The following is a 6000-nucleotide window of genomic DNA, read 5'->3' as shown; positions in this document are numbered from 1 at the left end:
GAGCTTACAAATCTGCACAGAAAAATTTATTAGCTTGGCAATAAGTCGACTAACAGAATTTTTGTTGACAGTTTTGAACCTCTTTTTTTATGGATACTTTATCAAGAACATGGGACGAGTTAGGCGCTGCTAGATGTTTCGTTCACCTTTCTGCTCATGTGCCGAGCTTAGCGTAGTCTTTCAGTGGTAACACAGAGAAATGTAAATTCTACTGAAATGGCAACTAGGTGACAAAACGGGATAAGCATACTGGTCCATGATGAAATGGTGAATGATGTAACAAAATATGAATAAAGGAAAATATAATAAAGATTACTGTAGTAAGATATTTTAAATATACATACCATAAATAACCAGACAAGAAAAAACAAGTATGCTGGGAAAGGTTACCAGACACAGACAGCTGACAGCGGGGATACAGTCACAGGGTATACTGGTAGGAGGTCTAAACGGGTATTTCAGAACTCAGGAACTGGTTTTGGGGATGTTACGGAAAATGGAGCTTTGGAGAGAGAGAGAAAAAATGGAAGAAGCAGTACTGGAGATCTGCTACAGTTAAGGATTAAAGTTCTTCATGTGATGTTTGAGAAGGCAAGAGAGACGTTGAAATTATGGATTAATTTTATTATGATAAGTATAGACAGCATCCAAGAAATTAGTTGCACCGTTATACCAAGCGAGGTATGCTTTACACAGCATTAAATGGGGTGAGGGGGGAACTTAAGCTCAGAGAGAGAGAGAGAGAGAGAGAGAGAGAGAGAGAGAGAGAGAGAGAGAGAGAGAGAGAGAGAGAGAGAGAATGATAAAAGTGAGGAAAAAAGCGAGTATAAAGAAAAAAGGTTGGAAAATACAGCATATATTCATGCTGCCTACTTTACTCTTTAGAGTAATAAAAGCAGTCTTTGTGATGGAGAAGAGGTTTGTATATATTTACATGTACCCTTTTTCTTTTTATAGGGTGTCCATCATTATCCTTGCTTAACTTTAGTTCTCTTCCTCACTAATTATAACGACAAAAAGTCCAAGTGTACAAGCATTTAGTATGTCACTAACTACTTTCTACTATAAAATGTATAAAATGTAAAAGTATAAAATATATGAAATGTAAGAAAAAAAAAATGTACGAAATGGAAGAACAAAAAACCTAAGAAATTATAACTACATATATTAAAGTACAATACAAAAAGTACAATAATTTTTTTTTGTATTGTACTTTAATATATATAGTTATAATTTTTTACATTTTTTGTTATGTAAGAAATTATAACCATATATTTTAAAGTACAATACAAAAAGTACAATATTTTTTTGTATTGTACTTTAATATATGTAGTTATAATTTCTTACATTTTTGTTCTTCCATTGCATATATTTTTTTCTTACATTTCATATATTTTATACTTTTACATTTTATAGTAAAGTATAAGAAGTGGTGGGATCAAGATGAACAAAGTGCAAATATCTTGCAATGGACAGTCAGGAAATGAGAGGCAATAAGACTGGCGACAAGGGCACAGAATAAAAGTAATGAGAAAGAGTGGAAAAGTTGTGAAAGAAAGCAAACATATAAAAGATGAAAATGGAAAATGTTAGAGGACACCTAAATGAAATATTTTGGAAATCTACTGAATGAACAAAATGAATACAAAATGGTGGATGTTGAAATGAAAAGAGATACCAATAAGTAAGAGACATTTGAAAGGGTTAGCAAAGACCTTTCTGTAAAAAATTAGAAATTCTAAAGCACATAGGGTTAGTTACTCTGATAACAAAGGAACCCATGTTTAAGTGTTTAGAAAGAGCAGCACCGGTCACATTCATTTCAGCAGTCCCTAAGCCTTATGCACTGATCGGAGTATGCAGTTTCCTATGAAATCTAACTTTATTTTTTTTTCGGTATTGTCTGATAGGTAATGAAATTTGTTAAACTGAATTCTGATCACCAGAGGCACTATTGCAAATGAGATAGGCCAAGAAGCAAGAGGAAAAGAGAATGACAGCAATTATATAACAGAAAGAGGAGATGCATCAAAATGTGAAAAGTACAGTGGAAGTCCAGGAGGAATGGATAAAAACTCTGTTGAAACAACAGTTGTCATTTTGGATTTCATCCAGATCAACAATATAGGCAAGTCTCTTTAATGTGTCAATCACTGGAGAGGCATCATGTGAAGGAAAAGTTTATGCAGCATATTTGCAGATCATGAGAAGCATTTGCCAAAGTGTCAAGATAAGCATTAGACCGGATTTTTAAAAGCGGAGGGTACCAGAAAGCATCATTGAACTACTGATGTTACTCTTCCACTGCACAAGATCTAGAATGGAGACAGTGGCAATTTTATCAGAAGATCTGAGATAAACATTGGAATCTATCAAGGATCAGCACCAAGTTTTTGTTGTTAATAAAAGAAATGTTGGAAGCAAAAATGGAGTACATTACAGTGGACATGAGGAAGCTGACGTGTGTAGTTGGCCTAGAGTGCAGGAGCAGTGTTGGGGAGAACCCAGTTCTGTGTATTAAATGTAACCAATGATGTCACAAGAAATGTTAAGGATTTGTAGAATATAGGCGGTGTAATGCATTCTTCAAGAAAAAAAATAACGATAGCAATTGGTGAAGATTTGGAGGAGGAGTACCCAATGCAGGTGGAAGGGTAGATATTTGAAGATATAGAAAAGTTCAGTTACCTTAAGGACATACTGGATTGTGAAGTAGGAGCTAAGAGGGCAATAAGGAAAAGAATAGCACAACATGGATGTAATACGAATTGATCACTGAATTAGTAAATAATAGTATCTCATTAGTAAACTGAGCAAAACTTTATATTGCAGGTATGAAGACTACTATACTAACCTATACAGCAAAGATATGGACATAATAAAGAAAATGAATGCGATTTTGAAGCGTGAGGAAAGAATATTAAGATTCCGAGCTGGACTGTAGTGGGTGGCTCAGATTAAAAATAAGGAATTTGAAAAGATATATGGAGTCAAGTTGCAGGAAAATACACTAAGATCTCAAAGACTGATATGCAGTTACGAACAGGAACGAGTAATTAGTCAGAATTCATTTTTCCATTTCAAAGAAGTTTAAGAAAACCATCAAGTTCAGTTTACAGACATAGGGCTCACCCCATTCTTAAATGAAAGGTGATATTGGAGCGAGGTAAAGTTGAGGAAATTGGACAGCTAAGTGGGAAGAGATAAAGAGCATAAGGTGAAAGTCAAAAGGATAGAAGCAAAGCAGGTGGGGCTGATGGGTAGCTTCAAAGAACCTTTAGTACCATGTACTAAAGGTACATTCCTATGGGTTACTCAGAAAAATTATAGATGCGGAAATAGCATGGCAAAGATCAGTAGGAATGCCCCAAATACCACAGGAAAAGAGAAAAGATAAAGTCCTACACTAAATGTGAACTAAGGCAGAAAGTGACGTTTTAAAAAAGCAAGGGAGAGGATACCTTTTACATCAACACCATAAAGAGAACATCAGATGTGAAAATCTTAATGATGATGACAATTTGATGAGTGGTTTAAGGGGGTTCTAGGACTAGGGTAATTAATGCTGCTGATGGATGTGACCATTTTGTTATTAATCTTAATCGAATGAAATCAAGGAGATACAGATGGAAATATTGAAAAAGAATGCTTGTTATGACAACTGATGTGCAAAATAATTAGATAAAAACTGTGATATACGATGAAAAGAGAGAGAGAGAGAGAGAGAGAGAGAGAGAGAGAGAGAGAGAGAGAGAGAGAGAGAGAGAGAGAGAGAGAGAGAGAGAGAGAGAGAGCACAGAATTATCTTTGGGAGACTAAAAATGTCAGATGTAAAGTGGCATTATTTTGATGTCTGACAAGTTAACCACTTCTGTATAAGCCCTCACTAAGGCAGGTCAAAACGTTTGGCTAGAGTCTGAGACCAAAATCATCAAAATTGATGATGGTTGATATTTTGGTTAAATTCCCTGATCATTAGAACAGTTTTGATAATTTGAGTCCCAAACCCAGGTGATACTTATTTTTATGCATAATTATAAGCTCCTGCTTCACACAGACTTTGCTAATAAGTTCTTCCAGGCCTTTAGTGCTAAACAACCTCCTATTACATACCTATTTTCCTCTCAGAGAACGCCTCAGACTTCAAAGTAACCTAACACGGACCAAATCAACAAATCATACTGATAGAATGAGGACAACACTTGCATAAGCTGGTTAGTTGTTTACAGAAGAAAAGTGCGGCAAGGATTCTTTGTCCCATGTGGGTCACAACATAGTGTGCCAATTTGTATCACTCAGTTATTTACTTCTCTTCATTTGGGCATCGTTAACTTATGAATTTTACTGATATTTGCTATGTACAATATATACAGAATTTAAACAACAGTTCTTATCCAGAGGCTATCTGCTTTGAAAGCTAAAAATTTTCCAGATGATATAAACAGTGAACAGCACATCACCCTAAATTCTTCGGGCTTCATTTGTTTGTTTTGGCTTTCTGTTATGAAGACATTCAGACAGAAAGAAATACTTTTTTAATGTCTACCTAGGGAGGGGTGGAACAGAAGAAAAAATCAACAGGATGGGAGTACTGTATGTCTTATGTGTAACTTATCTGTGATGAAGGGACTAATTTACAGAGATGCAAATGTTCAAGATTAAGTGAAAAAATAAAGCATAATAGAGAGCAATGGGTAAAATACTACTGATGGCAGAGCTACATACCAATAGAATATAATTAGATAGACTTCCAATGGCCAACATCAATAAGACACTAATAACTGATGTGTGACAGAAAGGAAGGTTCACATGGAGGATTTTCTAAAACAGGTGATTTTCAAGTTTTTAAATCAGCCATGTAGTTTAGAGATAACCAACGTGTAGATCTAAAAATATATTCCAGACTGCTTTTCTAACAATTAATAGCACCCTGAAACTGCCAAAATATGCACGCCAGCAATGAAGAGGTGCCTGAACTATGTGGATCTTGCATTACAGCATCGTAACCTTTTGAATAAATAGTGACTACTTTCTAGTATAAAAATATATAAAATTTACAGAGTATAACTGGATTAGATAAACTTGAAATTTGAAGATGACATTTTCTGTGACATGCTTGCTGGGTGACTTTAGATTAAGAAATACGTGTTCAAATGCATTTAATTTTGTATATAGTGTATATATATTTTTTACAGTATAGAGGATTAAAATGAAAAATTAGAGGTGAAGTAACTTTTGCCTCAAAAATACAAACCTCCCAACTTTCTTATATCCTGATGCTTGGTAGGCACAGTTGAGAAATGCCGATTACCTACATATACAGTACAAGGAAAGCGATGAGTAATGCTAGGAGAGGCTTCTCCCTATTAAAGGAGCCCCTCACCTCCCTGTTATACTTACTCCCTTACAGCCTTTGCTAAACAGCAGGGTGTATGCCAGACAGAGGGGTTGGAAAGAGGGGACTCCCATTTTAAGGACAGAGGTCTGTCTTTACAATGGAAATAATCTTTCATTTCATTTAAGCCAGAATAATACTCAGGATGGAAAAGATGTTTTTCATCTAGAGTCTGAAGCTTCAACAGATCTACAGTATGTTACTATAAGGATTATTCAAAACTATTCTTGAACGTGCGCAAGTGTGTTGTTTAGGTCCCATTGCTAGGTAACCAGTTGGTTCTTAGCCACGTAAAATAAGTCTAATCCTTCGGCCCAGCCCTAGAAGAGCTGTTAATCAGCTCAGTGGTCTGGTTAAACTAAGATATACTTTACAATATATTCGTATGCTATGGTAAGTAGCAGTTTTTCTCACCTTCTTACCATTGGATTATGACAGCAGTACAAAATTCAGACTTATATGTGGTAATATCAGTGTGACCGTGATCAAGATAGAGAGAAAGGGAAAAAGGAAGAGCCATGACAGAGGTAGCTGATTATCCGCCTCCCTACAATTACTAGCCCTTTTGACAATGTTTTCATGAAATGCCAAAAATTGACAAAAAA

At 35.4% G+C, this 6000-nt stretch overlaps 1 protein-coding gene across 3 annotated transcripts in view; it reads right to left on the bottom strand.

The window, feature by feature from the left end:
- LOC136838622 (acetylcholine receptor subunit alpha-like) overlaps positions 1-6000 on the bottom strand; it is a 1263360-nt gene that overhangs the window by 2662 nt on the left and 1254698 nt on the right. The window lies entirely within an intron of this gene.

Source organism: Macrobrachium rosenbergii, chromosome 5 (assembly GCF_040412425.1).
Source record: "Macrobrachium rosenbergii isolate ZJJX-2024 chromosome 5, ASM4041242v1, whole genome shotgun sequence".
NCBI lineage: Eukaryota > Metazoa > Arthropoda > Malacostraca > Decapoda > Palaemonidae > Macrobrachium > Macrobrachium rosenbergii.
This window is presented reverse-complemented; position numbering and strand designations above follow the sequence as displayed.